Below are 11,374 nucleotides of genomic sequence, written 5' to 3'. Positions count from 1 at the left end.
GCCACCCTCCAACAACACAAGTGCACCAAAACTGTACAAACCACCTTATGAAATCTAACACAATTATCAATCAAGAGCCAGAAATGGAAAATTAACAGAATCTTAGTCTTAAGATTTCATAGACTAGTAGAATTGACTTTCTATCTTAAGCTTAAAAAAATAATTTAATCAAAATTATTATATTTCACAAGATCTGAATGCAGATTCTTTTTTGCTAAGATTCATAGCTTCTTTGAAAATAAATTCTTATCTTACTTCCCTAATAAAATTTAAAGGTAAAAATTTCTGCAAGTGTTGGCAATTACAACATCCCCTTTGACACCAAACGCTGGCAATAAGATGAAAATAGTGTTATTCTTTTCCATATTAAAGGATCGAATTCTTTGGAGTATGTAACTACAATTTTGAACTCTTACCAAGAAGGTCATAATGGTACATGGAAGTGTATAGGTCACAGACACAACAGGCACCTGCAGCAGGAATATGGGTGTTTGGTATTCCTATGGCACAAAACACCAACTGCCATCTAAACCTGAGAACCCTTTCTCTTAGTGCTGTGTTGCAACCAAAGAAGACAACTGCATAATGGCTGCCTAATATTTGAAACCCTGAAATGATGACCCAAAATGCACTCAGGTCAGTGAGCCTCTCTGTGTGTCCTCAGGCCTTTTATTAACTTATGATGTCCACCTCCAGCTGATAGATAAAATAATTTGCATTACTCATGCAGATATAAACAAAGAAATTAGGCATGCAGCAAACTGAGGAATGAAATTTCCTGCAGCCTGCCACCACCTGATTTGCCTGGATCCAGTGATTTCTTATACTGGTAAATTGTAGGTACAAAAATACTTGTGGACAACAAACTAGACACTTCAAATACTTTATGGATATATTTTTTCACTCATATAAAGCCTTAGTTCTGGCTGACATTGGCTCAGTTTCTGTAAAATTGTACTTCAGGTAAGAAAAACCTCTAAGCAGCACTACAAACTTGCAACCAATCAATCTGAAGCTATGTTAAATATGCTGAAAAAACAGCTGTGTAAGTACATGCATTTCATGACCTTGACAGTGGATAAATAAGAAGGGATAGCCTCTCTTCCATCATGCTTTAGAGGCTAGATAGCTCCTCATCCAAAGCTTTGGAATATACAGAGCTTTGGAAGACTAAAACCATGGCAGAAATAAAGAGTCTTGTGCTAAAACAAATACTGAAAGCACCACAGAAACAAATATATTCAATACTTACTTCTGACAGGCAGCATCAATAATCAAACATGCATGATTTAGCTACTTAAAATATGTTACTTCAAATGCTTGAGATGATCTTATAATATACCCCTTTCAAATAAAGAAATGTTTATGTCAAAGAAGTTTAAGAATCTCAAGCTAGTTACCATTATAAAAAAAAAATTGTACTGCACAAAGTAGCTACCAAAACTGTCACTAGTGAGCAATGTCAGAACAGACAAGGGCTTGAACGTCTCCATTTTGGGTGTAAAAGCCATCAGCAGGATGCTTTCAGAAACTTTATAAGTCTTTAAGTATCATATGTGTCTGTTGTGTACCTGTGTGGTCATACCACCAAGCCTGACAGAGTTGGAGAAGTGTTGGAACAATGCTCTGCGACACATGGTGTCATTCTTGGGGCTGTCCTGTGCAGGACCAAGAGTTAGACTTTGATAATCCTTCTGGGTCCATTCCAACTTTGACTATTCCTATTCTGTAAATAAGAAACTGAAGCAGTCAGAATTTTTAATTAAACTCTGTGCATAATTTTTATTATTTAATACTCTGAGCCACACTGAAGTCAAATCTATAGTATCTGATTATGACTCCCAGCTGCTACTTTGTATATTCTGCAAAAAAAACCCAAACTTGAATACATCTACTATCAGTAACTGATTTGTCTTAGTTTGGCCCAAAGCTGCTGTGACTGGAATTTCCATCACTCTAACACTTTCTGTGCAACCACACTGGCATAGATATTTGAACATTTCATACTCACCTTTGATTTTCCTGAGTGATTTTCAATTTATTTAAAATTTCTGTGCTATTTCCTTCAACTTCCTGTAAAAAAGACATAAATGGTGAGAAACACTGAAATACTTTTCGGCATATACCAAAAAATCTGCAGCAATACTAATTGGCAACATGTCTGATCAGCGTTTAAAATACTCCAATTTTTTTTACTCCATTAACCTTGACATAAATTATAGTAAGTAGTCTCCGTGTGACAGGAGTTTTAATTTAGCACTATATCTCAAGTTATGTACGTCTTTGAGTCTGACACAGAGCCTCTCTTCTGGCCAGTTTTTTTACCTTTTTTTTTACCTCGGAGGAAAACTGAACAGACAGTAAAACCAGGTCTTACCATGTAAACAAGGAAGGGTGTTCACAGCACCGTTTTTTGCTACAGCCACTACTATGCTACAAATGACTTGATTTTGTCTTTCAGCATCCATTTCTGGCTTTTAGATTGGGCTGCTAGACAAAGCTCTGAATGCAATGAGCTTTATACTTCACATTTCACCTATATCTGAAATGATGCCTGCTTTTTTGGCTGCTAACATAGAGCTTCAGACTTCAGAGTCTGCAGCAGAACCTAAAATTGTTTTATTCAAACTATTACTCACTTCTCTCAAGACATCTGTTAGTTCCTATATTTTACAGGAGTCTTTCCAAGTTCCTGCTGCTGAGCTGTTCCATGAATTTCATATGTCAGGGTTATCTTCCACAGGGTTTCACCTCCTTCCAGTGCCTTCAGTACAGTTGGAAGGAGGAAGATTTTGCAGCTTTGATTTACATATTTAGATCAAAGTGCTCTCCACAGTCATTTAGGAAAAGGAAAATAAGAACAAAATAAGGAATTATATCCCATACCTTTCCACTTTCTAGAAGGCAAAGCACAGCAGGCCTAACCTGAAACTTGTTAGAGCCACAGGGAAGATTTCCAGTCATTTGGGACTAGAGCTAGTGAAGGTAACTCATGTATAAACTAGTTTGCTGTATGCCTGAACCACATTGGGATCTAAGGAGATAACCTTTATTTGGCATTGGAGAAATGTGTTTGATGAGTTGACTTTCATAGTTTGAGCATGAAAAGGCAGTAAGAGATCAGTTAAACAGATCTGCTAACATTCCAGCAAAAGAAAATGCATCAGACATGCTTATCTTTCTAAAAATAAAACCTCCATGGCAAAGAACATGTTGTACTTACATAGCATTATGAAATGTTTTTAAAATACTATGGCAATGCTCTGGTTTAATTAGAATGTTCTTAAATTATAGTGGGTTTTCCCTTTCAATGAGGGGTTTAAAATGTTGAATTACTGTTACAAATGGTGTTACAAATTCAGAAAGCCTACACAAGGATTCAGCAGAAGTATGCTTGAAGGGCCAAGTCTCCCAAGGCCTGCAGGGGCCATTCCATTTTCCCTTATGGCTACTTAAGGAATATAAGAGGTTTCCCTCCCTTGCTGATGTGGCTGTCTCCTGTTGGGACACCTATACAACATTGCCATCTGCTGACTTTCTCTTTTCATTACAGTACAGACAAGCTCAGCCTCCCAAAAAATCCACTCTATAAACCAGCAATTTATATTTAAAGACCTTCTGAATATTTATATCTATTTTTTTTAAAAAAACAAAAGAAGTACTTCCCAAAGTGATATTTTTTCTGAGGATCATATTTCATTTGTTATCATGCCATGGGGGAGCATATCTCAGAGTACTTACACAGGAACCTTACATAAGGCACATGGATCCTAAGTTGTCCTGTTTGCTAGGAAAAAAAAAAAAAAAAACACAAGGGGACAAAAGAGGAAGAGTTTATTACTTACTGCTGCTGTTCACTGTTTTAATATCTCGATACCAAGTAAATCTTCTAAACAAACCAAGAGTCCTCTTCATTTCCCAAAGCTCTCCAATGTTGAAAGCTTGCTGAGTGCTTTAGAAACAAGTGACAGACTTCTTTCTTGTACTGTTAGGTAGCAGTACACATGATTGGTTGAAAAATTAGGCAGGAAAAACAATTATTTTAAATATGTCATTAAATTTAAAGACAGTCAAACATATAACAAGAACACTGGCTATACTTATACCTGCAATTTTCACTTTGTGTTTTTCAGTTTTTTTCAGCTTTTCTGTGACTTTTTGGCACCTGTTTTATTAACAGTACACTTAATTAATTTCATCTCCTGTCAACAGGTACAACTTCAGGAGACAGTAAGTTTGGAGATATGTTTGACCTTTTAGATGCTTAGTCAAACATAAGCCTTACATGAACAACTGCTGTTTGTCCACCATTAGGAGTGACACATTATCCCCTACTCATGCTGACTGTACTTTTAGCTGCATGAAATTACCTCCTCACTTCACACAGCTGGAACACTTAGCAGCACAACCGATGACAAGGACATGTTAAAGTGCCTTTATTGAAATTGTGCTATTTCTAACTGCACGACAGCCAGCAGAAAAGGAATGCTGTTTGTAAATGCTGAATGCACTAATCCTGTAGAAATTTGCAAGCATCTATCTTTCATAGTTTAAGTGGTCCTCACACAGGCCACCTTCAGTATGCAAATTTTGGCACATGAACAAATTTCTGCATGTTCTGTACCTTGGATTACACGATATTCAATACAAGCATATCTCTCACTGCTTGCTTTGTACAGCACCAATGACTATGAGAGCTGAACAAATAATGATGCAGCCTAGTGAACCACAAAAAAACAAACATGTAACAACTTCATTCTGTAAACAAATATTCATGTTAATATTTGTCATTTTATTAAAAATCAATTACTTACTATCAAGAATCCATCAAAGACTTCCAAATCAATCTAGATTTAAACTTGAGTTTCCTTTCTGCATCTGAAATATGTTCACAGCTATGGCCATTCCTACATACTAGTGAATAATCTCCAGATATTTCTGGATGCTGAAATAACCAAACATAAGATTTCAAAGGATATCAGGAGACAGTCCTATCTCTCCCTCCTTGAAGTCCCTAAGCATTTCAGAATTCATTTCAAGGATACATGATGCCAACTTGGAATACTTAAAAATCCCACCCAGAACCAATTTTTTTCTCGAGGCTAAGAAACAAACAGGTTAAAATTAATGATGCTGTTTAATGTATATTTACTTGCAAATCCCCAGAACTGTAGCATGAATACAGAAATAACCCCTATGTCTGTAGATGACCATCTGACATAGTAAAGGTCAGCCTACAAACCTCCCATGGCAGGGGCAGAGGCAAGATGCTGTGGTGAGCATAGAAGCACCCAAATTAGGCATATATTGTCTGTGAGGATAAAATAAAGACCACTGAGGGACAATATCTCAGTGCTAAAAGGTCTGTCATGGTTGTACCTACATGGACACCAATACTTCTTCAGAAATCTTACTAGGACACGTTTAGAATTTTTTTTTTGTCCATATTTTTCTAAGGGTCTTGGCCATCATATGCACCGTCATGGCATAAACCACTATTTCTTCCTTCACTGTCTCTAGTGCGTTCATGTCTTCCCATTTATCAAGAACTTTACACCTCATAGATTCAAGCTGTTCTAAAATAGAGACCAGTTTTTCTTCCTCTCATGTCTGTTTCAGGTTTCCAGAAATAAAGTACAGGCATAATTTAAAGGACAGAGCTGGCAGTGCAAAGCTAATTGTCATCTAAGGCTGTGTCCACAGAGCTCTTAGGAGGTAGACGCACATATAAACTTGAGTTAACAATGCCAAACACCCACAACATTGTCTACAATTTGGTTGGGTACACACACTCACTGCACCCACACTTTATTTCCACCAGGAAATGAATGCTGGCACACAGGCTGTGCCACTCACCTTTCACAGTCATCCTCAACCAACATCCCCTAGCACTTTATGCAAAATTAGTCAGGCTCTGGACACAAAGGGAACAGAGACAAGGAAGAAATTACTGAATCCCAGCACAAAGAGCAGATAATAGCACACAAATAGCAGAATAAACATGTTGTACTCCCTTAGTAGAGTCCAGAAAAAAATGTACTTCAGAATTTTACAGGCCAAGTTCACTGTCACTTCACCCATTCACCTCACTACAAGTCAATAATGTAACGTTACAAGATCCTGCATGGCCAGCTCATGCTTCTGTCCAGCCAGGGTCTTATTTGAGGCAAAGACCTTTTTGGCTTTTCACAGCTTGTCAGCAAGCTCGTCTGCAGGCTGTCAGTGTCCATGCTGCTGCAGCCAGAGCTGTATTACAGACCCTTGCCAGCTCCTCATCTAGAGAAGGAGAGGCACTGCATGCACAAATAGTGCCCTTCACTCCAGTGGTCTGTAAATAAACTTTCTTCCCTGATGGCATCCTGTTTTATCTGTCTCCCACACCTGTGTCCATGTGCAAGGGAAGCCATGGAGAAGAGAATAGCCAGGAAAGATGGGTGCAGGGTTATACCTCCAAGGCTTTGCAGATGCAGAAGGGAAGGAAGGAGGAAGGAAAGGCACAGGTGAAGGGAGTGAGAACATGGAAAGGAGGAACTGGCCTTTCTCTGCTGTGTGAGAGATTCCAGCCTTGCTCTCTGGCTTGTCTCACTCCTGCAATGAGCAGGTCAGGAAAATCCTGTTGACTGAGGGGATGCCCTAGAGCTGGGAGGGGCTTTCAGAGTCTGCAGTAATTCAGGCATATTTGATATGTAGCAGCTTTGTGCCAGGGTGTCAGATTCAGGACTAGGCACTATATCAAGTAATGATGATGTTTCAGCATTAAACATCACAGAACACCTAAATTTCCTACTCTCCAAGCAGCTTGTCAGCAGCAGGCAGCCTTCCTCTTCATCCCTCTGGTCTGTGGTGCAGTATCAGCACTCAGTCCAGTGGGAGCCAACAGATCTGATGAAAAGTGAGGCAGGCTGGAGGAAGAGTGTGAGCCAAATTTGAGGGATGCACTGCCTCACATGGGGAAAGGGCCTGGCCATGCTTCCTGCTGCTCCCTGCCCTGGGCTCCAACAGCCACTAGCTTCTCAGAGATCCTGGGTTTTATGTGAATCATTGTAAACAAGAGAAGAGCACAATCTCACTCTGTGGATCAGAATAACTGGCTGGTCCTGGAAGGGCCTCAAAGAAATGTCACCTAGAGAGAAGAAAATTTTAGAAAATTTAGAATGTTTTAGAAAACATTAAGAAAACTTTATTCAATGTTTAAATATACTCATATCTCCCTTTTCTCCTCTGAGAAAATTGTAAAGTTGTCATTTCAGGTTAACACTGATTGAACACTTTAATTGCTTACATTAACACATCCTACATTAAAAAAAACACTCAACAAAACAGACCAAAAAAACTAAACAAAGAAACCTCCCTCCCCAAACAATATTTGAACAATGTTTGTAAAGCTTTGTTCCCTATAGTGCCAGCACATGTTAGCGTATGTAGCCCAAATTTCTTGGCTTGGGCTTCTAAATACAGCAGTAAGACAAAAAGAACAGCAACATTAACAACTTTCTGACTTGGCTAGTTTTAATTCCTTAATGTGTAATTGAGGAAGACATGGAGGGGAAGTTTGAGGTTAACTGAGTTTGCACTTCTGAAATTAGTACCTGACAAGGAGGAGAAAGGGAAAAACCTTTACCCATTGTTTAAATGCCTTTTAGCTCATTTTATGCAAAACTATTCCTCAGATATGTCTCGGCTGAGAGAGTTCTGTTTGTTTTATTCATTAGTCCTGTGGGAAATCCAGAGCCAATGACTGATTTTACTGGTATTTTAGTGGTTGACTGCAAAGCAATGGAACTCAAATTCTGCACCATGCTGTAGAAACAAACATAATCAGAGCAGCTGCATTCAGGCATATATTCATTGGTGAGAAGGCAGTTACACTAGGGAGAAATTTGGGCCAGTTTAGCTGCCAAAGAAAAAAAAACAACCATAAAACCACAACCACAGCTGGCTTGACTGTTTAAGCACTGTTCCTAACACTACACAGAAAGAAGACTAAGAAGATTTGGATCTTTCTCTTCTCTCAAAGAGGAACTTTACATCACCCCATGAACAGCTATTTCCTTATTTACCACTTTACAATTCACTAACCAGTATGTTCTCACACTCTGGAAGAAAATGGCTTTCAGAACAGGTTTTCACTAAAGTCATAAAATGCAGGTGTGCTGTGGTCAGACAAGTTATACTTTATCCTGGTGACATTTCACAGGATTCCCTAGTTTATCAGAAATCAGCTTTTTTTTATTTTTACTCTCCCACAACTTTCCAGATTTATGTTTTTATCCTACTTGAAGATCCTAATACAGATTTCTTACAGATCAAAAGACACTACTTTCTTGGTTTTATCCTACTTGAAGATCCTAATACAGATTCCTTACAGATCAAAAGACATATCAAAAGACACTACTTTCTTGAGCAATGCATCAATACACTGTAAACCTCAGTGCTGTTACTGAATCAAAGCACTGAGCAAACCTCCAAGAGGGACTGGACTATTGTATGGATAACTACAGCATTCAGGACTGATACACTGAAGGCTGAAAAGCAGCTTAGCAAGGGCACTTGAAAGCACATGATTCAGGGTTTAACCTCCTCATCATAGGCATGAAATCCAGCCACTATGTTTCTGCCAGCTGAAGGGTTTCATCCCCTGAGACATCACTAACACTTTAGACAGTCTTCCACTGACACCTACTGGTTTCAGATAAGGCCAGAAGTGAAAGAAATATAAGAAATATTACACATCTGATTTCATTAAATATCAGTACATTTTGATCACACTAACAGGACAAATCTCAAAAGCTGAGGCAACTTTTGATTGATTTTCCTTCTGGCACTTTAGAACTCCAAAGTGTTCTTTTCTGCTCAACTCCAAAGTGTTCTATCACTCACCTTTTTTATTTTCTGGAGTCTGATTCATCCGTTTCATGTTTCTAATTATTTCTTCAGTCTAGACTAGAACAAAAGAGAAGAACAACTCCACAAATATCTTTTCATTTACAAAGGTAAATGTAAACAAATAGTTGTGACATACAACGAAGATAGTTACACGTGCCCAGAGGTCAAATGTTGCTCTAATATAGCAGAGAGAAACTGAGGTTCAGTGAATTACAGCCAAGTGACTCCAGGTTTGAATGCTCAGTGATGCAAAAGAGAACTGACATGCTGTAAGGAGCTAACAGGATTCAATCACTCTCTTTTTTATTAAAATTGCAGTTCTTTTCTTAAGAGGAAACCTCTTGTTCCCTGAACAAGGGAAGAAACTACACATTGTTAGATATCACAATAGCATAAAAGGACAGCTTAATCCTCTGCCTACATATCTATATTCTTATTTTCTCTCCATCATCAGATTTCAACAATTCTACCAGACATTTTAACATCACTAAGTAACATTATTTAAGAAGAAAAATTATCAGTCTTGCAGAAAAACCTTTTCCTCTGCCCACCCTCTGAGGATGGTTTCCCTACACATAGAAAGGAGTACACATGATCCATGGCAAGAGGAAAAATTCAGTCTTAGGCTGTCAGTAGTAAGTAATGCATGCAAATGACTCAAATTTCAGTTGTTGCTTTTCATGCAAAACTAACAAGTTGACATCAGGATAGCACATGTGCCCGGACTTCTCTGGAAACAGACTGTTCTTCAGAACTGAACAGTCTTATGGGGCATTGGCTTTTTATGCCAACAGCTGACAAATCTCTCAAGAACTCCTTTAGATAACTCTGGGATGTTTATCATTATTCCCTTTCACCACTTTGGCAGAAGACAAAATGTCATATTCTTCCCCTTTATCTCTAAAATATTTATAAAAGATTGCACAAAAATCAATCTCTGAATGGCCTAGATAAAACTTGCATGTGCAGGAGCTATAAATATTCCACATTATGCCCTGTTCCATCTTAAATTCATGCCAGTTTGACTATCCCACAGTAACATGCCATGAATTCTCTCTCTGTAGAGAAGTATAGACACAGATTACTGGGTCACTGTTAGTCACCTTTCTGCTTACCTTAATGAAAGCTAATGACCCTGAATCAGTAAAATTCAGTTCTGAGCTGTTGATGAGACTAAAGGTTAACATTAAAAAAAAACAAAACCAAAAACAAACCTCTATGGCAGGTTTCAAATAAAAAACTTCTATTGCAAGTTTCAGCCATTCAGAGCCTTTTCCAATTTTAAATAGATCAAGGGCTTGCTACAGACAAAAAAAAATATGGACGGTTTTCTGGCACACAGCACAGCCAGTAAATATGAAGACTCAGGATTGTCCAAAAGCAAAGGGTGTGCATGAGTCTCTCGTGTAATACCACTGAGCAGTGTGATACTCAAACTAGACAAAGCTCTTATGCTGTCAACTGTGCCATGTTCATCATTACCTTTCATTTCATTTCAACAGATTGTCAATATCACACAGGTACTCCCAGGCTAATCACTAAAGAGAGTGGATAACTAGGGAGAAATCCTCAGAGCAAATCCACAGGATTGTCTCTGGGTCGATGGAGAGCACAGGCCTAAGCAGCTGTCAGAAACAGAGGGGTTTAGTTTTGGAGTAAGGGAAGTAAAAAAATAAAAAAAGAGTACAAAAGGATGAGATAGGGAATTGGGCAGGGACTGAGAAGTCCAGGATGAACTGAGATGAGGTCCTGTGTCATGAGCATGATGGGAAGAGGCTCCAAGGGGGCTGGGCAGAGCCAGTCAGGTATTGCTCTGCCCTCAGATCTTGACATCTCCTCTGTGCTACCCTTCTACACCCAGTGTGGAAAACACCTTTACCTTATACGTTTTCCTTTCACCAGAATTGAGATTTCATGGGAAGGAGAGGCAGGGGAAAGGGGTGTGCAGCATTGCTCCTGGAAGCCTTAGGCAAATACCACCCTCTGCTCAGTGGCATTTCTCCAGTAAACCTGGCACAACCTGCTGCGGCTCTACCAGAGAGAAGAGAGAAGGACAATATGTTTGACACTTCAGAAATCCAGCACAGTCTATTCAGACAATGTTCTGCTTATTCTGCAAGCAGCTGCTGTCTCAGATTTTCTGCTGTGGCTTGCTCCTACAGAAACTGTTGTCAACAATAAAGCAAAGGGCAAGCACTAGATCTCCAGTGTCAAACAGGGAGTGAGTGCCCATATCTGACTTTAAAGGCTTAATTTCTCTGTAGCATCACCAAGGAAATGAGCTAATATTGACAAATACTACCTTGTAATGTGTTATAAGCAGAGAGTCCAGAAGAGCTCATAACCTAAATTGAGAGGGAAGAAGACTACCGAAAAATGCTTAACAGTCCAGATTACAGACTTCTGTTTCAGTTTGGCTCCAGGAAAATCATACCTTTTGTTCTATGACAGAAGGTTTGCTTATTCTGCCACATTTGGGTTTTTTCAA

The 11,374-nt window shown here is 38.9% G+C and overlaps 1 long non-coding RNA gene across 1 annotated transcript; it reads right to left on the bottom strand.

The window, feature by feature from the left end:
- Positions 1 to 5,168: 5,168 nt before the first annotated feature.
- Positions 5,169 to 10,912, bottom strand: LOC120506886. Its single transcript, XR_005628624.1, has 3 exons — positions 10,766 to 10,912; positions 8,881 to 8,943; positions 5,169 to 7,123 (listed from the first exon to the last, which is right to left on the bottom strand). It is a non-coding gene; the product is annotated as an uncharacterized LOC120506886 (long non-coding RNA).
- Between the last annotated feature and the right edge of the window lie 462 nt (positions 10,913 to 11,374).

The sequence above is a fragment of the Passer montanus genome, unplaced genomic scaffold (assembly GCF_014805655.1).
Source record: "Passer montanus isolate IOZ18808 unplaced genomic scaffold, ASM1480565v1 scaffold40, whole genome shotgun sequence".
Classification (NCBI taxonomy): domain Eukaryota; kingdom Metazoa; phylum Chordata; class Aves; order Passeriformes; family Passeridae; genus Passer; species Passer montanus.
The sequence above is the reverse complement of the archived record's forward strand: the minus strand, read 5'-3'. Positions and strand labels throughout refer to the sequence as shown.